At 38.6% G+C, this 27,372-nt stretch overlaps 1 protein-coding gene across 3 annotated transcripts in view; it reads left to right on the top strand.

Annotated features, from left to right (window-relative positions):
- Nucleotides 1–27,372, top strand: part of LOC105253960 (serine-rich adhesin for platelets) — a 164,007-nt gene that overhangs the window by 66,856 nt on the left and 69,779 nt on the right. For all 3 annotated transcript variants that reach the window (XM_011262347.2, XM_011262350.3, XM_025412579.1), the window contains one exon: nt 16,664–16,748. The gene's annotated coding sequence lies outside the window, so the exon portion shown is untranslated. The remainder of the gene's footprint in view (nt 1–16,663; nt 16,749–27,372) is intronic.

The following is a 27,372-nucleotide window of genomic DNA, read 5'->3' as shown; positions in this document are numbered from 1 at the left end:
AAATGATCACGACTATTGCGAACAGGAATGGAAATGGACTGCAGTGAGATATGGAAGGACAGAGGGAGAGAAAGAGAGAAATAAAAAGAGACGAGAATTCGTATTAAATGTAAACTTGGGTACTTGCGCGGAGCTTTTCTCGGTGGTTTAATCTGTCAAGACCTTAAATTGCACTTGTGCGATAAACGCTAACGATTTGCGCACTGCGTTATATTTGTATACACACACATGCACGCTCTGTGCTCGCTCTTGTAGCGCTATTTTGTAATCTCTCTGCTCGTTATCGCGTCTTGACGAGCATCGGGGCTTTTTGTCGCGCTGGGCCCGCGTCGAGAGCAGAATCGCGCGCGCACGATGTTAATTAATATCCGCGGGAGGCGGCCCGTCCAGAAGTGCACCGCCTGGCGCGCGGAGAAATCCTTATTGTAGGATTAAATAAGAGTATCTAAACCACGAGAGAGAGAGAGAGAGAGAGAGAGAGAGAGAGAGAGCTCAAAATGACGATGTCACCGTCGACTTAATGTCCCAACCAGATATTATAAGCGATAATCGTGCGCTCTCGCGAGCGAGAAATATCGAATCGATGTAATTCATCGTACATTTGTGCGAATGAAACAATTTGTCGCGCGCAGGCGAATATATCATCTCGCTTCCTGGCGATTGTTTCAACGATCACACGCGTGGTTTGCTCCAATTTCAATTTATCCAATTAATCCAATTTTGATTAATTAATACAAGTATGATACATTCAATTAATTTTTGTGTTTTTACGCAAAGTAATATTTTTACCATTTTTTAAATGTAATATCTGTTAATATACATTTTTACGTATGCAATTATAAATAATATCTATCAGTAAATAATTATGTATTATAAAAAGACGTGAAAAAAGAGGACGTGAAAAATGACGGCTATTCTTGATCTTACGAATCGATTTGTGGCTACCGGAGTTCTACAAACAGCAGCTGGACTGGACCCAAGAAAGAGGGAATTGGGGGGTCGAAATCTCTCCCGAAGGGTCGGAGCTCCGCTTAACACAACGAACTATGCACTAATGCATAAACATAGCGCGTACTTCCGGGCTTGCCGACAGAAGCGATTTCCGTATAGTTGCCTGTACCAATTAGCATCTACGACGATTAAACACGATACCGGCAACTCATGGCAGATAGTTGGAGAATCAACATTCTATTTGATTTTACGTTAAGTTTTACTTCATTACGTAAGAGCTTTCAATCAATTATTTAATACAAGATGAAGAAATTTTAATACGATAACAAGGAAAATGATTGCGTATCTAAGAGATTAAAAGACTTTATTTAAAGTACCATATTTTTATTCTTGTTATAATAAATATATCGTGTTTTTTCTGATGAATGCTAGTTTCTTTTATACATTTTTAAGGAAGTAAGTTTCTTCCTCTCGATGACTCGTCCGAGACATTTCCGGAAACATTGTAAAATTAGTAGCTCGCAAGGTTAACGAAGACAAAAAATCTGCGTCGAAAGAAACACGCGCAATCGTGTGTGGCAATCGAATATTTCGCGGTTCGATGAATAACCGATTTTAAAAGGCTTGTTTAAGCGAGCGATTATCACGAGTCTCCCAATGACGATGCGTGAAAAAATTGCAGCTACGCAGCCGTAAACTAGGACCGCAATTGCACCGTAAAATCGTCTGTTCGTCTGACTAACTCTTGACGGTAATATTTTAGCATGATTTACGTAATGTGTCTGAGCATCGGGGAAGAGGTTCAATCGAAAACTTGAAAGATATCGAATGCACGGAGAATTAAATAAATATTGAATTCGGACAATTTTAGATCGTTCAACCGAAAGTTTGTAAAAAGTGTCGATAGTTACTTATTAATATCCCGATCTATTCGTCATGTTTTCGCGCAATAGATACTCGTCATATTCGGGAGGAAAGAAGCTTGTAGCTCATCAAAAATGTCGTTCTTCTGCTCCGGAATATTGGCTCTATCGCGAGCATCTTTGTTTACGGTGATTTTCTTGCAAGGCAGTTCCTTCGACGACCTCAACAACGACAGAGACGACGACGACGACGAGCAGTAAGTAAGTTTCTGACGGGAAATCGATGTTTAAGCGCCATCGTGCACAGCGGCGGCTGCTACGGTAGATTGTGTAAGCTGGTTACAACGCGCACTGCACGTTATAACGTCGGTGGGCAGGGTCGTTTTACACTTTAGAGTACTATAAGCGCGGTTCCTGCAAAAGTGTTTGTCTAGAAATTTTCGATTCCGGGCAAAAATTTTCGAAAATTTAATTAAAACAATTTTTATTAACGTTACTATACACTTTTTATTTAATTTTACTAATATTGTTATATTTTAGCGTGAGATGTAAATGTATTTGAAAAAGGTTAAAGTATGACGAGATTGCTTAGAGTCTTGGATGAAGGAAGTGGCTCTAACTTAGCTATGTATTTTATTATCATAGGACATTCAAAGAAAAACTACGTCTCGCCATTTCCTGTTTTCCCTCTTTAAAAGGTGATAGCAGTTTTTATTAGTGGAATGCGCGGAGCGATTTATCGTCGGGCGTGTTGAAAGCATGAAAACCTGCGCGACGAGATTTATGCCGATTTATGCATTACGACATAACTCTTCCGCGTTACGGAACTACCGACGATGAAATAACATCGGCACAGGACTCGACGATATCCTGCGCGGCAAAATGGAGAGCGTCGGAAGACTCGTCGGATGAACAACAACTATAAATAACGTGAAAAATAATCGATTCGAATCACCGGAACGATTATATTATACAGCAAACAACGGACATAAAACAAGACCGGCGAATAAAATATAGTTTCGAAAATAAAGAGAGCGAAAAGGGAAGAATTAAAAAAAACAGAAAAGGAAAAAAAAATAAAACAACGTGTGTAGCCAGCGAAATGGAAATGGCGGGGAAAAACTGCGCGCGACCGTACTGTGATAAATTAATAATTTCTCGATACGAGGGAAGCGGCGGGAGGAGGAGGAGGGGGGGGGGGGAGTAAATCGCAATACGCGTTCAAAGTCGTCGTTGCCGCGCATGGTACACATTTTACAAGCGTACACGCATACATATACGAGGGAATACACGCACTCGGAGAAACCAGCATCGTGGTGCTCTCTCGGCGAGACCGTATTTTTCGCTGAAAACTCGCGGCCCCGCGAGCAGTCGGGCTGGCGGTGGAAGCGCACCGACAAATTATTAAACGCGCCCATCGGGGCTTCGACTACGTAAATTTTCCCGCGCGGCCTCCACATACGCTCGAGAACGATTTAAATAGACTGTGAATTTGCCGCTTCGTTGGATCGCACGAGAAGGAGGCGAGCTCCCGCTGTCGGAAAAGATGCCGCGCATCTTCTCTTCTTCTCCTCGACGAGGAACGCTATTCTGAAATTGTACGCGAGTGGCACGAAAATTACGGTGGACGTAACTCGTTGGTCCCATAACGGGTATCTGGGAATAGTTGTAATAGTTTCCATAGATATATAGCCGCGCGCGTTTCTCGTTTGGCCTTTTTTTTCATCGAATAACGCGAGGAAAAGGTCAAATTGCATGCTACTTCTCTACTCTACTTTAACTTTGTTTCATAAGTGTTTTTTGATATTTGACTGTAGCATTAAGTGTAACAACTTTTGCCTACTTTCATAATGTTGGATTTGTTGAAAATATTTCACTTGCAAAGCACGCAATCGATCATTTCTAATTTAATATTTTGGAATATTAATAAAGAGAGAAGTGAAAAATATTGCAAAGAGTATAAACAAATTTAGTTTGTTTTTTTAATTCTTTCTTGTTTGTTTATAAAATTAATATGATATATTCAAATTAAAATGATTATAAATTAATATGATTATATTCAAGTAATTTTTGAAAAAATGGAATAATCTATAAACGCATATATACATTCAGTGTGTGTATGCAAAGATACTTATATCTTTTTTAATTCGAAATTTAAATCTTCTTTTTATTTGCTCCTATACGTAATAAATTAGTGACTGTTCAAGTAACGATGCGATGGGCTTCTGCTACCTATTTGCAACTTAATAAATAGCGTGTGTAGAGCGCAAAGGCCGTTTCTGAAGAGTTTTCAGGTTCGGAAACATACATATGCGCTTCAAGCGAGATGCATTACAATATTACGTCATCGTGTTACGCTCGCGGTTTACGAACTTGATGCGCGTAATGTATCCTGGCGGCATGTCGGAGCGAGTACGATGAAATAGCAGTGCTTTTAACGAACGGAGAATAACAAATAGAACGTAATAAAACAGCGGGAAATACATCGCTTCGGTAAACGCGATTCCCGGTAACTCGTAACTCTTTCTCTCTCTTGGGCTTTGCTAGAAAAGGTTTAAAAGAGCGAACCTCTCTCGTTTGACTACTTCGAAATTTACTTGTTCTTGAACAATCTTGTACGCGCGCACACAAAACGTCGATACACTTCTTCGCCTCCGATTAATATGATATTTTACTTTGATTAAATGCATGTGTGGTGTGTATTTGTTTTTATTTTGAGATCTCGAGTAGATGGAAATTGTTCGACAAAATAGAGATTGGTATAAACAAAATTGCACGAATGCGTATATACGTAATATCGGTGCAAACTATCGCGATAACGCAATGGCTGCTTCTAAACGGATTCAGCACGGGAAGCTTTACGCAAGATTTCGGACTTTATCGCGGGCACAAAGGATGCAGCGAGCATTAACCACGCGGCATTCCTGCAAACTGGCTTTTGCAGTCGATCGAACGGGGAAATTTAGCGATCGGTCTTCTCTCTATGTGCCCTTTGAATTATCCGAGCCGTTATCGATCGACGAGAGTGTACAGATATAAGTACGTAACAGGCCAAAAAGAAATACCTCTGTGAGGAAGCGTTGCTGCATAAAGAAACGACGAAGGAGGCCAAGGGATGGGCGAAGAGAAGGCGATCGAGGAGAAGAGAGAGAGGGAGAAACGGCGGAAAATTGCGAAGCCATAGCAATAAAGTGTACCCAGACTCTCTCGTCGGCGTTCTCTATTTTGTGCCCTGGCATTCTGGCCATCCTGGCTAGTCTTTACGACGGTATCCTTCCGACCGTGATGTTAGGGATAATTTGTGCACGCTTTTTTTATGCTTCTTTCGTTGTCGGAATTTGACGGAGTTTCACAAATTCGATTGAAGTAATATTTTTAAAAACGTATCAATTCGTATTTATCTAGTCGTTATTTACATTTCAACTTTTATGTTTAAATTTATATGTCGTGTCTCTCTTGCATCAATTTATTATTCATAAATTTCTCTAGAATATTATCTTTCTTTCTTATATTTATTTCTTTGTTTAGGTCATGTATACATATATATTTTTTATGCGAGTTTCTCTCTCTTAATAGTTTGTTCAAGCACATTTTCATGAAATAAGCTAATTCCGTTATTTACTTATTCATTGGCATTGCTGATGGAAACAGGGCGCTCTCTATTATGAATGAACATTGGATTTAGAAAGAAATTTCTTATCGATCATTCGCAGGTCAATATCTTCGATTCGCCGCATTCCCGAAATCGGCGATTCAATTTCGCGTATTCCCCGTACGCGATATGCCTCAGCCGTCGAATCGAGCGTCCTATTCTCAAATTGAAAGTATCGATCCGATCGATATCGCCCAACCAGCCGCAAGACTTTGCGCTCGTGCGAGATTCGAGGAGAGGAGCATTTTCGAAAAGCATCGGAAAAGAGAGAGAAAGAGAGAGAAAGAGCGCCAAGGGAATCACGAAAGTGAATTGTTTTCTGCGCGGTGATAAATTTATCGTTCGACGTGCGGCAGAAGTTTATCGCTGAACCGAGGTGGAGAACGATTTCCGCGAGCGTTTTGTACGCTCGTTGGCGAGGAGAGGAAGAGGAGGGAGGGAAGAATAAGGCGGCGCCATGGACTTCGCACCGGGTATACGTGTGCGTGTTCACATTGTTACTGTAAGCCGGTCGCGCGAGATCGATAACGGTGAGAACTCGAAGCGCGTGCACGCCTCTCTTAAACTGCTCACTAACGCCTATGAATTATTTACCGTCGTCGTTATCGTCCTCGTCGTCGTCGTCGTCGTCGTCGTCGTCGTCATGGTAGTCGTGGTAGCCGTGGTAGTCGTTCTGCTATACTCGATTCGATTCGATTCGATTCGATCCGATCCGCGATCGCGAATTCGACACGCGAACGATTCTTCTCTTCGCCGAAATCGATTCCGTCGCTACGTGCTTTGCGGCTAATTTGCTCGCAAACGTATCCATCCAGCCAGCGTTGGTCAGAACGCTATAAAAAGGGAAGAGGAGAGAAATAGGAGCGAGTGAAAGAGAGAATGATGAAAGACTAGCCAAGGCCATCTCGCGCGGATAAAAGCCGAGCGCGTTTATTTATAGCTATCCTCGTGATAGGAATAACTGCATGGCGTTTACAGCTTACAATTTACAATAATACGTCAATTCCATCTTGCGTACGCGGTTAGATCGACGATTGACTCCTTCCTTCTTCTGTACGATTGATATTAAATTGGATCGATCGCGTTCGATCGATGTAAAACAGCTGTCAATCTTCCCTCCCAACTGACACATTTGTTATGAATACTTGTGTTTTCGCGTGACAATTTTATAGCTGTAAATTAGGGACCGCAGCTACAATTAACTTACTTCATAAACGCTATTTTTCACAGTCGCGCTGACCACGTCGACGAGAAGCGTGATAAATTGTTAGACTTCCGACTTGACATGGTCGAACGATAGTATCTTACGGAGATGGTATCTACGAGAATGGGCAGGAAGGGAGGCAATCGAGACCACTAATGGGAAGATTAATTCGATCTTCTTCTTCTAGTTCGCGTACTTTTCATCTTTTTTTCTCCTTCTTCTTCTTTCGCTATCGTCCTTTGCTTCTTCTTGATTTTATCGCTCTTTTCATGGAGAAATTGTTGGAGGGAAGCGTCATAAAAATTTCAACTTGCTCGATTTAACGGTCGAAAAGTTACGTTAGTTCAAGAAATAGCATTTTTTTGCTCACTCAGCATTCGGCGCGGGACTGTCGGAGGAAATAAAAATTGAGTTTGTCAAAAATTTTCAACTCGCAGCAGAGAGCTAGTTATTATAACGTGTAACAAACTCGCGAAATTTAATTATCATTATTTTCGTCTTATTAGTATTAAATTGGATCCATAATGCTCCTCCGCTCGGGTTGCTTTCGCTTATAACGTACATGAAGTTAACGCAATAATTAATAATATGTTACACCGTATGCGCCCGTAAAGCAACAATTAATTATATCACGTTACCGCTCGTGCGCATAATGGTGCCGATATATTACAAACAATCGTTAATTGCCAACAACTTGGCAAACTTTCTCCTTTTTCTCATTACCAGACATTGCTTATGTTGCTTTGTAATTTTTATTTCATGGATTTTATGTGTGCGTTAAGAAAAAATATTACACTTCCTGTGTGTTTCTATTAAAATGCCACGTGCAATCGTTGATTGAAAAGTAGGACAGACAGAATAGTATCAATGTTATGCGCAGAAAGTGAAACAATCTGTCAGATAAATTGTATAAAGAACGGATGTAAAACGAATCTATACGAAAAACTAACTCACTTATCTACACTTGAGTCACTTTAGTCCACTAATTCTCTCATTCGCTAGAAAACAACTTTGTTCGTTGTCGTTGTTATATGTGTACTTTTTCTGGGTGTCATTTTTTATTTTGATGTTTTGTTGGTTAATGAATTTTTTGTATGAATTTTTTGTAGCATATAATTTTTATATTTTATATTTTAATATATAATTTTTCGCTGCATTATGCACATTAAAATTTTCGTGTAAATTATTAATATTAGGGGAGAATGAAAGAAAAAGAATTTTTGTTCTCCAACTTTTGAATTATTATAAATTTAAGATCATTCTTTCGAATTTTTATTGTTATTTAGTATCGCTGGTACTTTTATAGTCTTCTGGATACACGAATCCATCAATTCCAATTTGTACCACTGGCGAAGAGTACTTATGATGCTGTCTCTTTTCTATTGATCGCCCCTGACTGCTTCGATCATCTCTCTTTTATTAGTTCGATGTAAGTACGTCTTTACGTCGTTGATCTTGACGACAATCTTTTCTTCGCGGAGATTGTCGAAATCGGGACAAAATCTGTCCCTCTTATCAACAGGCTCATAAACGAGCCATATAATGATGCTCGATTTTATAGATATCCATGAATGGTTTCAACAGAGCTCGAAAAGACGCACCGATTTTACGAGGAAAACCGCTATTGTCCCCTTTTTGCAAGCTTGTACGATTTTGACAAGGTTGAATGACGGTGAAGTCTTATCTATCTAATTTCTATACTTTTGAATGATTTCACGCTAACACTCGTTTATGAGAGTTTAGGATATATATTGAATCGGAGAAATAAAAAAAAACACTTTCTCTTATAAAAATTCTCGTACGATAGATAAATTTATTTGTAATTATAGATCGATTGTCAGGAAATATCATCGAACTATATTTGTTTGCTGATTAAAAATAATTTTTATCGCTTATTTTTTAGACATGCAACATGATTGAAATTTTTTACTATAATTTTATGTGAAAAAAATCTGTTTATATATAATAACAAAAAAGAAAAATGATCAAAAAATCATTGTTATTAACTTAAATTACAGTTTTCATTTATGATTAAAACAATTAGAAAAAATAATTTTATTTATTTTTAAAAAATAAATATATTATTAAACATAAACGCTCCTAGGTAGTTTCGTCATGTATCGAATTATCGATGCTTGTTTCCGGCCGAAGTTCATTTTCGACCGTTTTATCGACATAAGAACGTCACCAAGCAAATACAACTTGCTCGAAGCGATTATCGATGAAACAAACAAATTTTTGTCGACTATTTGATATTCTCGCAAATGACTTCGAGGCATAATGAATCAGACGACAAACATTACGATATCTTTATTATTTCGCTTTCTAATAACATTATTTTTAAAACTATCGTAATCATAGGCTCAATCATGATTTTGTTATTTTTATTACTATCAATTTACAATTTTTAAAATGAAGATAAAAAATATTAATATTTTTTAATTTTTTATCAAAATTTCGCTTTATACGAATTTTATTATCGAGCGTAATAGAAATTCGACGGGCGCAAATAATGTACGAATGCCTCTCATATTTCTCGTATTAAAATAAATTACAGCTAAATGAAATAATGCAGGCGTTATTAACAGCGATATTTTGTTTTACAATTTTTATACTGAAAACAAAGAAATGAAATTTTGACAATCTAATATTTTTGAATCATTAAGAATTCATCAATAAGGAATTCATGTAAGAAAATCATGTAAAAGAATTTGTATAAATTTCTGCGAGGACGTTTCGAGAGAACATTGAAAGAAGAGAGTCAAACTACTTGAAAACTAAGATTCCAAGTTTCAATGACCGAGTCATTTGTTTTCACGCGTCTGAGAACATTTTCAATTTTCGAAATTTGTTGAGCAGAATTACGCAATCGATCATTCGCGACAGAAATTTTCGTGATTGGAAAAAGCGGTTTTGCGAACGCGCGTGAAGAATCATCGATTCACGTAGCGGATGCTTTACGGTAACAAGTGGCTCGCGTACGAAAGCTCTAATTAGCGTTCCCGACAGGCAGGTAACTGTAGATTTAAAGGCGTACACTCACGTTGATCCCGCCTGTGGGTAATGAACTCCGTCGACGGCAGCGGGAATGAGTGGCAGAAAGGGGGGAAGAAGGAGCGGGGTGAGGGAAAGGTGAAGAAGGTGAAGGAGAGGAGGCGAGACGACCCGGAGAAAGCCGCGGCGAAGGTGGAACGGCGTTGGAAGGATACGTCGCCGGAAGCGGATCTTGCGATAGGGTTAACGGTATTAAGAAGACGTTGCCAACTGTCGTCGCGTGACCGGTTTAATTGGCAAACGGCTCTTTCTATCTACCCGTTGATGGCCCGTCGCGTTTTCTTCGAGACTGTCCGCGAGAGACTCGGATGCTCGCAACCATCTTCATCCACTTTGCAATTTAGACGACGAGTCTAATTAATGCCGTATAAGATGAACATCATTTTGGATCGATAAAACACTCTTTCGCAAGTTGCTCGCTTGAATACGTAATTGCCACGTAAAGAGGATCATAGGGGGCGGCTGCACCTTTGATTTCGGCGAATTACCCGCCAGCTATTCTCCAACTTTGGAAATTTGCCGGCAAACTTTCGGTCGCGTCAACTTTTCGATGAAACGGATTGGCAACAGAGATGTATGTACATACATACATGCACATCTACAAACTAAAAGTAAGAAGGGATATATAATTTGATACAAAGGCAAACATTTACTTTTCCGCAGTGAATCGACTCGATTTCTGTTGCCTCAAAATTCGCACTATTAAAACGTAGTTTTTCGCGACGAGAATCTGTTTCGTTCTCTGCGTGTATATAATCGCTTTTGAATTAAGACGACATTTCTCGCATGAATAGCAACGAGCTGTTCCGCCACGATTGTCCTAGATAATCCGCATAACTCTGTTGTTGAATGAATAGTTATCTAAACATTATTATAACATTATTAAATAAATTGACATTTCATGCATCAAGAATAAATGTAGGAAAATCGTGACATAAATAAATAATTCTGCTACATTTGTAGATATCAATTTATATGCCACGCACGCACGCACGCACGTACGTGGTATCATCGCTGACATCATTATTACTTAACATCACGATAATCTACAATATGATAAAAGAGCAAACATAATAATTAATAATTATTGATTTGTAAATAGCTTTGACGCGCTGTCAAATTGATGTTTGAAGACTCTATGAAAAGTTGCTCGAACAAACAGTTTGCGGATTTGCCTCGCGTGTCACTTTTAAACATTATTCGCATATTTAATCGCGATAAATTCTTCGCAAAACGATCATCCCTTCGTGCGCGCGTGTGCGTTCGCCGGAAGAAATTTGTGTCAGGTTTGAATAAAGAAGACAGAGTGTCTCGATCGTGCGGGAAACCTGTCGCACCTGCCGCCGAGGTCAGGGACGATCCTTAATCGAGATAAACTCGAGAAGGCAGGCAGGCAAGCAAACTGGTTGATTCGCTACTGCAATTTCCAGCACGATCGACGAGAAGGTCGGCGCACTTGCGAAAGCCCGCGATTTCTCGCAATGTAGATATTAATTTTTAAATTCTACAAGAGTGTCAGTCACGCACAGATAATCCCAGTTAATTATTAGTTGCGCGATTTGCGATAATGCGTCTTAGTATTTCTTCAAATGTGTAATTTCCAATTGAGCTTAAAGTCTGCTACAAATACATCCTGCATTTGAATAAATATACGAATATACATATTTTATAGATGTGTATACGATTATATATAGTGCGTTATAAGTGTGCGTATTTAAAATATTTACATTATTAATATTTAAAATACACTGTGATATTTATAAGAAGAATTCGATTAACGTTGTTTATAATCCTTAGTATGCCGCGAATAGCTATCGTCGTCGTCATTACAAAAAACTCGTCTCGTTAGAAATTCTTAGCAGCGTGTAGATATTCATGGATCGCATGTAGATCGCCGCGAGAGAACTTTAATAAATTCTCGAGTAAGTTTGGCATAAATTTGCTTGGCTGAATTTACGCGATGCTGCAGCAGCAGCATCGGGGATGTCGTCGTTCACGAACAAAGTGCGATTATTAATCGATAGCGGCGACAAATTTGTGCGCGCAGCTTCACTAGAATTCGGCGCGAGAGCGAGATGCGCGGACGTGCCTTTGATGGAGACCCGGGAAGGAGAGAGAGGGATGAGGGGGGAGATTTACATTCTCCTTTGACCCATATAACCCCTCGTTCGATTAATGCCACGGCTCTTAATTACGCCGTTTAATCGGCATAATTAATCGCACGGCGCGTTTACGCGGTGACAATGTCTCCCCTCTCCCTCCCCCCTTTGTTCCTCACCCCTGTTTGTTCGGACGCGATGTTAAACATGCCGTTTCCTCTCGCATGAATGATCGGTACTGCAAAAGTATCGACCAACGAGTACCAATTTACGGGCATGCGCTGGGCTTATCGGCGATTTTGCGATAGCGCGATGTAGACTAGTCATTGCAATTGACGTATAAACAAATTACTAAATTTTGGGAAAAATAATGCTTTGAATTTTGAGCAAATTTTGTTATTTTTGTTATATTCATTTTATTTCCGGTATCTTTTACAGTAATCTCGATTTCCTAATATAGTTGTGTCGTTTGGCTGATATTTCACTTTCACTTTTCGATAAAAGAGTATACATTTTAACATTTTTCTACATCGTAGATATGTAAATTTTAACATTTACATATCACTTTATACATGTAATGTTTAAATGCAAAATTTTACGTAATCTTTTGCCTGAAAATGCAGCGTAAAATACATCGCGCGCGATGTTTATCATTTTTGATATCACAATTGAATCTTATCAATATATAGATAATCGATTATAATATTATTGTTATAGCTGTACAGAGAAAACAAGCTCAAATATTCATGAATGGACGAAAAGATACACATTCTTACGAGAGAGAAGGGAGAGTCACGCATACAAGTTATTCTTATAGATAATAAATTATACATTGTCGGTCGTGCTTGAGTAGAATCAGAAAATGCGTCGAATCGAAGTTAACAACTCGCTTGTTGCAGAGAAAGTAATCGGGCGTATTATTCGATTAAGAGTAATTGCTTCCTAGCGATCAGAAGAGTCGGTAGAAAGTTAAGATGAGTGGAAGTGAGTCAGCACACTCTTTTAAAATTTAAAATGTAATTTACTCGTCAGTTTTGATAATAGGTTTTTTTGCATGATAATATATTCTTCCGAAAGTAAGATTTTTGGAAGTGATTGTCTAAACACATATTTTATCATAACTTTTTAAAGTGTATTTTTAATATTCTTATTAATAACTAACAATAAATTTATAATTAAATAACGTGTTTTAGAATGATTTTGCAGAAAATTCAAAATGTAAAAAAAAATAAAAATTAAAAATCTTGCATCGCGATTTTATTTAATATCAATATAATGTAGATATTTCCATGTCCACACATTATGTCAATTTTTATCAAAATACATAAGAATATTTAAATAGTACATATGATTACAGTATCAAAAGAGATAATATTATCATTAATATATTTATAATATTTTTCTTTTCCTTCAAATCTCATACATATTCCACCTCATTTACTTCATTGTACGAAAATTCAATAAATTTGATGACGGCGCATCGAGTGAATGCCACTCGATATATTGATGAATACATAAATTGATGAATACATAATTTCTAAATGGATCCCGAAAGCGTGCGACATGTGTAACCGCAAGGTGGGACCAGATTTTCTAGCGCCCGGCAACGTGTTGTTTCGCACGCGTGCACGTGTTGTTACGCTCGACGAACATCTCGCGAGGTGAATGCCAGCCCGTTCCTGCCGCGACGCTTTCGCTTTCGCTTTCTCCTTCGCGTGCCATCTCGCGGTAACATCTCAGGAGGCGATCTTCCTCCGCGGGAGAGAAAATTGATTGCGATTTATAGGAAAGCAATGATACACCTACGCTTTGAGCGTATCGGTAATTTAATAATAGATCGAAGTCTCTTGCACCGTATAACGATTATTACGAGTCGGATTCGCGAGTGACTGATGGATCGAAAATTACATAATACGTATAAATATAGTATGAATATGTATGTTGAAGTGTTCTGCGATATATTATTATTCAATGACGAATTATGCTTTTTTTTCCCTTAAACTAACATAATAAGTTAGTATCTGCATTTTTCGCATATATTTAAATTTTATTAATTTAAGAATTCTTTTATTTTTTAAATCTTTTTTCCTGGAATAATAGTCATAAAATGTTGTCATATGTTAAAATGAAAAGTTTCCGAAAAATTAATTTGTTAAATGTCAATTTTTATCGAGTGTCAATTTGCGATAAGAGATCGCGGACCGATTTCGCTGACCCGGAAACGATCTCGAGGTTCAATTCCGTCGCGACTCCTAATCAGCCGGAGATGAAAATTGGCGACGGGACATCGCGGATCGTCAGGTAGCATCGATTCGATTGTTCGGGCATTCGTCGAATGATTTAGCCACCAAGACCGCCCGAGGACGTTGCTGCCGAGCTTTTCCCTTCTCTCTCCTTTCCCTTTCTCTCTTTTTCTCTATTCGAATAAAAGTCTCGACGAGAGAGAAAGAGAGAGAGGGAGAGGGACCAGAGCTCGTAACGAAATTACTTGTTCTGAAACCCGGAGAAACCGGTTCTCAGAGTCGAGACTCTCGCTCGTTTGCCTCGCGTGGTTTGTGTGCGGTTTCCACTCTCACGGGCATGAACACACTCGCACGCACACACACATACACGTATAAACTACTGGAACATACCGAGGCATATCAGGATGCGAGGGATTAGAAGCGGGTAGGTACTTTCCGACTCCTCGAAGGCAGCGACCTTGCCTCGCGCGCGCCGCTTCAAGAAGGCTGTCTCCCTCTCGGATCTCTCTGTCGCCATAGATTGGAAAGCACGTTAAAAAAATTGCATAATCGAAGAAGTAGAGTGATCTAATATTTTTTCCTCAAAGGGATATCTGCATTTTTCTCTCAACAAACTCTAATTTGTACAGAAGAGATCAATTTTTTGCAATTTTTCTCTTCCGCATCACGTGAATAAATTTTTTATAAAATTCTCAACTTTACATCTAGGTGTAAAGATAATTACAGTTGGCATATCACGCAGATGCTAAAAAAATTAGTTTGATTAATCAAACATCTCGTCAACTATCTGTACGTATCTATCTCTACCTCTGCAGTAATATTACGATTATTTGTGCGACTAATTGATTAAATTACGCCACACGCAATTGCATGCTACGTCGCGTGTGTACGAAACAGCTATTTACTTTCCGAAAGCACGTTGCCTCGCAGATGCAACGAACATCTATCGCGACAGCAAGAAGCATTTCAGACTGCGACTGGTCCTTTGTTCAGGCTGCGGGATACGCATTACGATTCATTATAATGAAGATAGTCTGCGAGGTAGACTACCTTGAGGATAATGAGCCGATTATATACGGACCGTACGCGTAGCGAGACTGTCTTGATTATAATGAATTCGTCGGGACGAAGACGGGGAAAACGAAGGAGCGAGCGAACGAACGAAGGAACGAACGTTTCGCATCCTTTCCGGATGCTGTTAAACGCTGCTAGTCGATATAGCAGCTGATGCATAAGCAGTAAGTGGAATCTGAGAATAAGAAGACGAAGGGGAATGCCTGGAACGAGTACAATTACATGACTTACCGTTACACGTTCCTACGAAAAAACGATCTTATGGAAATTACCGTTTAACTTTTTCAATCTCGGGGAGAAAAAAAAAGATCGCGATAATTCTCCCCTTTCATCGCATCATCGCATCATCGAAAGTAAAAGATTGGAACGTATATTATTTTAATATAAATTGATTTATGAATGCTGTTTATGCTTTTTAATCTTTTTTCCTTTTTTTTATGATTGCTAGAAAATCAAAGAGGAGACATCTGAGAAAACGTTTTCAAATTGCAGAGGAAAATATCTTTTCTATAACGTGTGAAAGCTCTCTTTTTTTAAATGTTAATTTGATATACGTATCCGTTAACAAGTTAAAAGGCTCGTTCATCCTGTCATATTCGCCAACGCGACGAATTGTTCAATATCGAACGAGAAAGTATGAAAATGAAATGCACTCGCGAATTATTGTCGCTAAATGGATTCGGCTCACGTTCTCGCGAAATGCAGTCTTTGTGTTGAATTCTTTTTTGCGTCGCTGGCTGACGCGCATCCTCACTTTATGAATATTCAGTGTTGATTACGGTGATGTCGTGCCATTGTTATTTACCGGAACGTAAATCGTTGGTTGCTGTTCGCGATCTTTCTCATTCTTTCTTTCTATACCTTGCGATAATGTATATCGAATAAAAATCGAGAGTTGTTTTCATCCACTTAAAATCATATCGATTAATATAATTGTTCAATAAAAATTGAGAATAATCTTTAATCATCAGGAAATGATACTCGGGTGTTATTCATAATAATGACGAGATTAATTGTAATTAAAATGAAAAAAAATATAACGAATCTAATACATAATTATTGGCGCGAACGCGATTACCATTATTCAGGTACGACCCATGTGAGAAGGCGATCGTTCGCGTGTCTTTAAACCGGGATTAACCTTTCGCGAAGTTTTGATGGATCACCTGGCATTACAAATTGCCGCTTAATCCATCAACCAAGTTCAGCAGTTGCGGCAATTATTTTAATGTTCGCATGCGCCTCGACGCTCGCGTTCGTTCATGCGCTTGAACTACGTTCGAAATTGCATGCGCGTGTACGCACGTAGACGTGTACGAGACTCGTAACACACGTGTGATACTAGCATCTGATTCACCGAGGAGTAAAACGATGATGGACTTGGAATTTCACAGAATTACAGCAAGTTGAGCTTTGATTTCGATTAAAACTTTTTGACGTATTTCTGAAAAATGAAAACGTGTTTCTAAAAAAAGATTTATTGAGTTACATGTTTCTGATAAATTTCTTTTTTTTACTTTCAGACTTTAAATTCATCTCTCTGTGGGCCTCGCATGAATGATACAGCTTGCATAACGATCGTCGAACACATGGCGTTGCGATGAACAAGTGAGTACGCTCGAGTCATTTAAATTCAAATTGTAGAATTTTGCAAACTTTTATTTCGTTGTTGGAGAATTTACAATGTCCGCGAAACTCTGCGACGTTTTATTTCGCATCTCGTATACCGGCGATTAATCTCATGCGCTCGCGATCGATCGCCCCGTGAATTCCGAAGCGTCGGACGACGATTAATAAGTCTCCAATCAGGCCTTTGCTACGAACGGGGAGCGTTCCCTTTTTTTTCCTTACAGCGACAACCGTTTCTACAGTTACAATTACGATCGCGATCGTATAAATCACGCTTCGGAGAACCTTCTCGCGGAGCCTCCGTGCCACTCTTGTCTGCCGGAGGGCGCTCTCTCTCCCTCTCCTTCTTTCAATCGTGTCGTGGTACGACATATAAACATTATACGAGCGAGTGCGATACTCCATTGCCGTTGTATATATGTACGATCATGCGACATAGTTACCCGCATGGTTATAACCGGGCATTATCATTGCCGGTGCATGTAATTGCCTCTCTACGGTTGTACGCACGATCCACTACGAGGCCGCGGCGACTCTTATCTACGTGTCTACGCAGGCCATCTAAAGCAATCTTGCAACGAAATAAAAAACATACAATTACGTGTTAAACGCTAGAAGCACTTGCGTATGCTAATTACATCAAACGATCGATCGTTAGCAATTGTAATGAAATACAGTTCGAGAAATTGTGGAATATCGTTCAAGACCGTGTGTATCTTATCGGCATCATAAACAGAGAGAAGTGAGATGACACGACGGTGGTGGCAAAAGAGAGGCCTTTGTTAAGTCGAGCGTCGCGTTATCATCATCGTTGCGACGACGAGTTACGATGTAACGATGCTTTAAAGCTCGCCTTTCCTCTCTCTCTCTTTTTCTTTCTCTCTCCCTTCCTCCCTTCATTGTGCCCTTTTCCTCTCACTTTTTCGCAGCGGGTCGTGCGTGCAACCACGTCGCGTCTCATGCGTGTGTCTGTGCGATGCATCCTCCTCCGGTCATTAGAAATAATACCGGAAGCCGCGACTCACACGCGGCTTTGTTTCTGTTTCGACGATTTTCGCCGCGTGTCAAGCATGTGTGAAAATTGAAAAGATTTTTTTCCGATTATTACTGAAATTATACTAGTTCCTGAAAAGGATCGAAGAGTGTACGTTCTTGTAAATATTTAGCACGAGTGAGATGCATCGTGCTCCGTACATACGAATGGCTCGTGCGTTGCAATTTTGCGAGTTATCTTTATCGCGAGGCATTCTGTCGAGTTTACTTTGCTTCCCTGGATTCTCTGGAAATCCGAGATTCCCTCAGGAACTCTAGTATCTCAAAAGGAGAAACGCTTGCGTAAAGCCCATTTATGTAAACGTTTTCTTCAGCGAGGGGAAAAAAAGAGACAGCGAGAGAGAGACATGATTTCGCTGCGAATCATTTCTCTCCATCGTTATCGGAAGTCTAAGCTTCCGTCGAGAACAGGCATCGTATACAGGCAGTCGTAAACGGCACACGATAGTTTTCGATGGGAAGAGTTAATCCATCACCGAATCGAAAATAGCGGAATCCGGCATCGGCGATATGTATCACGGGGACGGGGGGAAGAGGGGGGGCAGGGTGCACGGGATGGGGGGGAATGTGGAATTGAATACAGCGAAAGAGCGCGCGTCGGCCGACAGAAATTGAAACGTCGCGCGGAAATTGAACGGCTTGTACGAGAGGCAAACGAAACCTTTCCACGGCCGTGCACTTTGCGATTCGGTCGGGCCGGTCCCGGCGCGGAAATGGAAGCGTCCCTTGTAAACTGGAAATCTTATAAATCAGTCCGGGGCGTTTTTTCGCGACGAAGTCGCGCCCGAAAGGGTAAGATAATATAGAATTTCGCGATTGTCCCTTTCACAAGTCATTTTCCTTCATGCGTGTTTATTTGCTGTCACGAAAAGAGAGATTCGTGTTCTTCTCATGTATTGTACATAGAATGTCTCAAAATAGGTTTAGGTGTTCTTTTCATCGTGGATTTTTTCTAACGAGATATCTGAATTACGATTAAAATTAAAAGCTTTTAGTAGAATATAGTAAAGGCTTCTGGTAAACTAAGTTTCATGGGGCGAGGAGATGATGGTGAATATCGTATTTTTTCATTCAAGTTCAAATTAACTTTATTTTAATGGAATTTTAGTTTAATGTTTAGTTGTAAAATAATGACTTGATACAGCTAATAAAAAATGACATTCTAATTGGCCAAAGAAAATATAATAAAAATATGATAAGAATATTCATTGAAAGAGAAGGGGGAAATTAAAATATATATTTTTCGATCGATTTTTTTTTATTTTGTTCTATAACAATACAGCGAAGTAATAAAATCAACGAGCCATAAAATCGTTCGAAAACATTTTCTATCAATGTCAGCGATGTCGTAAAATTATTGAAAAATGAGAGCTATCAGTTATCAGTTTTTGAAAAATATTGCGTTTTGCTATCCCAATTGTCCAAAAGTAAAAGTTATGAATATACAAATTTTTTATCTGTATTATTTTAACTTTTTTGCATTTTCTATTGTTATTTTTTCCAAATATGAAGTTTTAAAAATATGATATCGTAATATTTGATTTTCTCTTTGATCTTCTCGCAAATTACCGAAGTGTAATTTTGAGAGAAATGATATTTTACATAAATATAAAATTAGAGAAATAAAGACAATTTAGCAACGCAAAAAAAGAATAAAAAGTCAATTTCGTTGAAATTAAATTGTATATATATCTTTCTGAAATATTTATATTTCCATAAATATCTATAAATGGATCGTTTAAAGTTTCTATTCGTGTTAACGAAGTAACAAAAGCTTCTTTTAAATTGCTATTTTCATATATTGGATTCAGCAAAATAGACATGGATAATGTATTCCATTTCATCTAATATCTGAATATATATATATATATATATATATTTATATATATTCAGAATATATATATATATATATATATATATATATTTATATATATTCAGAATATATATATATATATATATATTTATATATATTCAGAATATATATATATATATATATATATATATATATATATATATTTTGATGTATAACCAGATGGAATATATTTCTTTGTCCTCCTGTATTTTGCACCGTCGCGTCGTACGATCTAGCACATTTGGAAATCAAAGATCCGATTACGTGACGAGACGATTTGCCGGTAGCACACGCAAATCCGGTCGTATATCGGATACATTCACGCAAACGAATCTCGTGTCGCTTACTCCGTCGTTTCTTGCCCCATCCGCGCTTCGTGTGAATTTCGCCCGAGGGCGGCATCGCCTTACGATACATTACATTCAATCACCTAGATGCATGCAGACAGTTGCAGCATGCGGCACGTGCTACCGAGAAGCAGCAGGTGATACGTGTATTTATACGAGCACTTATCGCCATGAGATTACGTCTCTCTAATCTCTATCTGGTACACGTACATACTCAATCTCGCTCATGTTGCCTCTGGATACGTTCATGTATCTTCATCGCGAATCACGTGTAAGGAAATTTTCCGTGTGTCGCATTCGCCATTATGATGAATTTAACATTCGATAGTGCCTGACAAATTTTGATGAATTCTAGGAAAATCTGATTTGTATTGATAAATGAAAAAGAAAGAAATACGATTAATGTTAAATTTTAGAAAAATGCGTTATAAGCTATTTTTTTTTATTTCTAAAAATGTTTTATGTTATTGTTTCTTTTTAAAAAGACATAAAACTTTATTGTTGTAAAAAATTTCTGATCTTTTGTCTTTCTATAACATTCTTGGTTTAGATTATATCATATTTATCGCGGAAGGGGGATTAATTCATTTCTTTTCTTTTTGTTATGCAATTCCTTCAATAAAGTTAGCATCATTTTATGCGTCACACCAATCAGCATCGTAGCAATCGATTATCGGTGATCATTTAATGTGTCAGAACGGATCGACACATCCGCCATTGATTTTACGACGAGTGCTCGGATACCAATTAAGAGACAGCGCGTTTCCCGGAAAGCGCACGAACGCCTTATCCTTCTCGGGGTTCTCACAGTTTCTCTTCCTTTATTCTTTCCTGCAGATCCTGTAGCTCTCAGGTTAAACAGTTAGAGAAGAACTCGTTTGAATATAATGCTGGTTGTTATCACGCGTGCATAAAGAGTTAATTCATCGTCTCTTCGATTGTTGTCTCTTCTTCAGTAGCCTGCGTCACATTCGCAACAGCTCGATGAATCATTGTCTTAGATTATCTCTGTTGATTGATACCGACTTTTAAGAAAATGTGGCAATTTTGTGCATTGCAGCTTTCGATTTTTAGAATTTTTTCTCAATTTTTCCTCAAAATTTGAACTGCATTTAAAAAATATAATTATATACAATTTTAGTTTTAAAAAATGTTTAGAAAATTATTAGAGAAAGAGAATGATTAGGAAGAGAATTTTTAAAAATTTCGACAACTATAATTTCGATTTCCGCAATGAATAACTTAAATATTTATCGCAACATGATCATTCCTCGCCGTAAGTGCTCGACTTTTGCAGAATCGTGAGTTGGCTTAGGACTTTGAAAATAACCATCGCGAGAGTTTTCGATCTCTGTAATACACTATATCTCTCATTATCGTGCACATACCCGCCGCTTGATCGTTTTTCCCCGTTTCGTCGACCAATCTTCGTCCCGCCTTCCGTTCGTGACAGATCTGCAACAGTTTGCCACTTACGGCACCTTCCGCTCCCTCGGCTATAACCTTCTCTCATTAACGTCCGTTACTTCGCACTCGATTCCGCACCCGGAACTATCTCATGCTCGCCTTTCTCTCCCATTATTTCGCGAAACGAGGATGTACCAGGATGCCGAAACCTAGTAATCTTTTTTTATCGTAAAACAGTATTTGTAAATGAAATATAAGAGAGCAAAAACAACATTTCTCAGATATAACATTTAAAAGATTCATTATTTGTTTTAATTTTTGATGTAAGATAAAAAATTTTGCAAAAATTGTCAATCCTGTAATAAGGCGAGAGTGTAAGTCATGAAGTTAACATTTCGTTCGACGCAAATATCCCGCATTGATCTGCAGTTCTTTTACACGAGTTTCCAATCGTGCTTGCAACCTTGCTCCATAAACATGTTCGGTAATGGGGTGTACGTGTATATATGTCTTCTTGATCATGCGTCACCACTTTTTCCCTGGCACAGCATGAACCAATGCCCTACTGACCTACATACGAGACATTTATTTCGAAGCGCGTGTCAACTCCTGGAAAGTCATGAAATTGAGTTTGGTAACGGGATTGTACATACAAAAAACTGTTTCAATGGAATCAAAAAACCTGACTGAAATAATATATAAAATTGAATCAATCTGACTAAAACAATATGTAAAATGGAAGTTTTTCTTGTTTCAAAATCAAATAATTTAATATATTTTATATGAACAAATTTATTATTTTATATCCCTTTTCATAGAGATACTATTGAGCGCTTTAATCTTTGTGTACGCGTTTTTGAGTTCTGTATCTCCGATTTTTAAATGATTTGATTTTATATATTTTATGTACTTTCACAGATTTTTTTTAGAGAATTATTGATGTAATAAATATCGGATTGAGTTAATGAAATACACTCTATCACAACGCATGTATATTTGATACGAGGATGCACTTTTGAGTACTTTATACATTTTTCATTTATTTACTACTTTCAATATATTAAGTCGTGATAAAAAATTAATAGTGATTCGATATTTCTCATTCTCGTGTCACTTGATGAAATTCGCGGGAAATGCGAAAGGACATTATTTATTTATTCTCCGAAGCGGGAATTCTCCGACGCGCGCGATCGGTATCGATCGCGTTCTCGACTCGATGATGGAAATGTCAGTGCGCGAACAATGTGGCGATGATTTACGATTATCGTCGTAATAAGCTCCACGTAGCTCCTCTTTTCCTCCTCGCGGCGCACCTGCGTGCCGCTGCCGCGCAACGGTTGCATCCTTACTGGGTCAACACGCCGCGCGTGCGATCGATATCTTCACCTTGCCGAGACACGAGCGTGCACCGGCGATCTGACCTACTGACTTACAAGCGGCGGCAGGTCGCCGAGAACGAGGATACGAGGCTCGTGCGCTGAAAACCGGACCGGCGGCAGCGGGCAGCTAGATGGGATCGGATACGACGATTCTCGAGTGCACTCGATGATTGCCGAGAGTGCATGATGGCTATTTTGATGCTCTCTCCAACCATCGTCGCTGATAAATCATCCTTGTGTGCCCCGGACATCAAAGTAAGCGAGAAAAATACATACGGCGAAGGTTCTAAAATTACAGTCTCAAATATGAAACTATGTATATAAGGCTGTTACTAATTAGTCTATTAATTTAATTCCTCGAGAGGAAATGATACGTGGTATATAATGTGCGATGAGACGCGAAACATAGAGAGGAGAATACATACATAAGAGTATTAGAGCGATAAAACAGTCGTGAATTATATATCAAACAGGCTATCAGCAGAGACGGAACGCGAGCTAATTAATCGTGAATGGAATGCGAGGAAATGTAGCGAGTGGTTATTCCGAAGAAACGACTCTGGCATGAATCATCGGATCCAGGATCGATCGGGGTTCCGCTAATTGACGATTTGTCATCCGCATCGATGGCTACGGTCGGTGACATATGGTTGATTTTGTGGTTAAGAACATGATGCGCCATGAGAGAATCAACGGGCCAAACGGACGGATCCGTATAACAAGATTGGCTGCATTCGAGAATAATTTCTGCATTGCGGGAAACTGCAGTTTCAGAATTTATGGGCACGAATTTTGCGTTTGTTGCACTTCTCTTAATAGAACTTATATTTAATTAGATGTAATTAATTAAATATTAAAAATAATTTTTTATAATTAGCACGTGCGAATCGTATGACAGGAATATGATACTGCAACCAAATTAACTGATATCCATATTTTTTATTATTATAAATATACATTTAATTGCGGTTATATCAATATTGCATAAAACTTTAATACTTTATTTGAAAAAATTATATATACATATTTTTCCTTACTCTATGATACGTACATATATTTGTAGATTGTGTACACGACTAATATTCTACAAATACGATATTTGAGGAAAATTTTATTCCATCCTTTTATCAGGATTTATTTTTCATTTTTGAATGAACTTTACATTTTCATATTTAAAAAATTATTAAAAGAAAATTAAAACTCTCGTTAACAATATTTCATACAACTGCATTATATTACATGAAATATTGCAAATATATACTCATTTTTTTCAAGCTCTTACGTTACTCTTAAACGCTCATTTAATTATAAATTGACGTCGATAGAAATTCAAGAGTGTCACTCTCTGTGCTTTATTCACGGGAGCTCGTTACAAAGTTTAATCTAACTGTGACAGTTTTCCCCAAATGAGATCACGTAACCAGATGTATAACGGATTAATTAGGTCTAGGTTTAAGTTACATTAGCTTCGAAACGTCGTTACTTCAACATCGACATAGACAGGTCGCATAACTTTTTCGACTTTATCCGCTGCACGAAGTGAAAAATTTCCAGCGCTCGAAATCACGTTATCCGGTTCCTCATGATTTTTTTATTATCACGAAAAGCATTGCAGCAATGCCATAAAAGTGAAATACAAGGAAAACATATATGCTCAAAAGTACTTGTATATTGTTCTCGTAGTTTACCAATAAACATGACTCAGTCTTTGTCCATTACGCTTTATCGTTCTTTTACGATCGTAAAATTTAATTTTATCCGAAGCTTTTGGGTCCGTTGTTTATGAGCGAATATCCTTTAAGCAATTGGAATGCATACATGTACATATATGTATCGTACATCGATAAACTCGTCCTTGATATAAGAAACATAAGGATTTCACTTCTCAATAAAATTCAACGTCAGGAGGGAAAAAAACATCGAAACTGGCGAGTGGTAACTAAAAATCGAGCTACGGCTAATTCGCGTTGCGTTTTAACGTCGATCGAGTTAAATTCGCGTGGAGTATCGTCGACACAAAACCGAAAGAGTTGCGCGGTTTTGTATTTCATATTTTTAAGCGAGAATAATAACCGATAACGAACACACACACACCCACACACGCGCGCGCGCGCGTGCTTGTGGATATAACGAGACGGAGAGAATACGAATCACGGAGTGGAATCGCGTGGAAAATTCATGCCGACATTGCCCAGGCAATTCCATTAACGGTCGGCACGTCAATTCGATCCTGTCCTTTACCTGTTTTCTCTTGCCTCGCTCCCTTCCTCTCTTGCTTCCTCTCTTTCGATCGCTCGATTTCCATTCTTCGCCCAAATGTGAGTTTTATGAATAGCGAATAAATGGTTTTGTTAATCGAACCGTAATCAAGAGTATTATAACGAGATAATTTTTAGTCTCTTATTGCGTCCCGCACTATTCTTTCCATGTGCTTTCTTTATTTTTTTCTGTTTTTCTTTTAATTCTCTCTCTCTCTCTCTCTCTCTCTCTCTCTCTCTCTCTCTCTCTCTTTCTCTCTCTCTCTCTCTCTCTTTCTCTCTCTCTCTCTCTCTTTCTTTTCTCTCGATCTACATGGATCGACGAAAGTGCAGTGCTGTTTTATGGCGCGGTATTATTTTCAGTAATTGCTAGAAAGATGTAATTAAATCAATTACCTTCGGGCTATCTATCAGTGTGAAAATACGCGAGAATAATGGAGCTAGTGATTATTTTAAATCGGCTTCATTTACTGTAGCTTTTGATTGATATCGAAAGAAAACAAAATGCTTACAAATTATTTCATAAAATTACTTACGTTTTTATATTTTGAGAATATGAAAGGAAAATAATTACAGAGGAAAGCTAGAAAACTTTCGTAAAGTCCCTTTGATGGCGTAATATTTTTCAATAATAATTTCTAATATATGAAAATATAAATGAATGAATATATATGTAATATATTGTTTTTAAATCACCGCGAGATCCAATATACGATATGTATTATAAATGTTTCCTTTTAGTTTTATCGCAACATTCGCTCTAGTAAGTAAATATATAGTCAGTTTATCGAAATATATATTTAAAAAAATCGATCTCTTATATTTCCTGGTTCAATAAAAATATCTTTTCGCAAAATACGGCGCCATCATAACGTCCCGTTCGACGATGCCTCATGCGCTTAGTTTTATTCAACGGTTCGGAAGGAAATGGAGCACGGAATACGATAGCTCGCCGCATCCGGGATTGAGCGCGTACCGGTTCCGGTATCGGATCGTCGTGTTGTAACGGGTGGTCTTGGAATTTGCTCGGCTACTCAGAAATCTCGTCGAGAGAGATAGGGATTTTCCGATATTAATAAACGCTCGTCGAGAAAAACGCGCTTCGGGTAATCGAGGGCGCTCGTTTCATACGTTATTAGACGCGGCGAGCGGCGAAAATTTTGACGTGGTTATTACACCCGTGGCTATCATTATCCGCGACAATGATTGTACAACTAAAGTTTTCCGTACGAACCCGATTGAGGCTTCCACCGCGTTCGCCAATTTTCCAACGCGCCGCTTTATCATATACGCTCGCGATCAAGTGAATCGTCCTACTCGAATAAATTACTCCAAAATTATGTCGACGATCAACTCACACATACAAGCTACGAGCTGAGACTTATCGCTTCTAGTTTATTAGACTAGAAAATCGAGCAATCGAGGATCGTTAAGCGATACACGACCGATTTATGGACTATTTATGAAAGGAATTTCGGACAAGTTTTAAGCGCTCCCTTCGGGATATGTGCGAGCTTTGTATAGTGTTTCGTGCGGGAAAAGATCAGGCGGAAGATCCCGAAAAGATTTCATTCGCGGACGAGCCCGCGCTTCTCGTCATTATATGAAGATGCTCCTGCGGGAAAATCCTGGCTAGATACGATATAGATACGTACGTTGGGCGGGTGCGAGATGAGCCCGGGCACGCGGCAGGAATAATATTAATCTCCGCTATAGATGAAAGGGGAGTGCGCGAGAACTCGGTGGAGCTTTCTCTCGTCTTCTCCCTCATCCGGGCGTCGGAGAGGGTCGGAAAGGACGAATACGACGACTTAGAAAGTGTTTGGAGACGCGAGAAAGAATATTGCTCTTGAGAATAGTTGCCGAGAATCGGTGGAAGGGAAAGAGAGAAGATAAGGTATATCGATCGACCGATACGTAGAGATTCGTTGCCCTTATGTAGAACGAATCGAGAGAGCCAACGAGACACACGCGGTTATCTAGAGAACGTGGTTATTGAAAGTCGCTTTATGGTTCTTTTGCCCGGCAATATCGAAGTTTTCGGCGACCCGCGCGCGAGTTTCATGCACCGGATGATTCGAAGAAACCATTTTCTATTTGAAATTAAACTCTGTGGATGTTATCATATCGACCGTCTGTGAAGTATCTTTATTTTGTTTGTGTGATAAATGAACTATGCGCAAATAAATTAGAATATTGTAGAACAAAATAGGAGACGAAAAGTAATCTGATGCTATAAAGAACAAATATGAAGATATATGAAACGTAAATGTCTCTATCTTCCAAAAACAGTTAAAATATTGAGCT

Source organism: Camponotus floridanus, unplaced genomic scaffold, assembly GCF_003227725.1.
Source record: "Camponotus floridanus strain SB8 unplaced genomic scaffold, Cflo_v7.5 scaffold53, whole genome shotgun sequence".
NCBI lineage: Eukaryota > Metazoa > Arthropoda > Insecta > Hymenoptera > Formicidae > Camponotus > Camponotus floridanus.
This window is presented reverse-complemented; position numbering and strand designations above follow the sequence as displayed.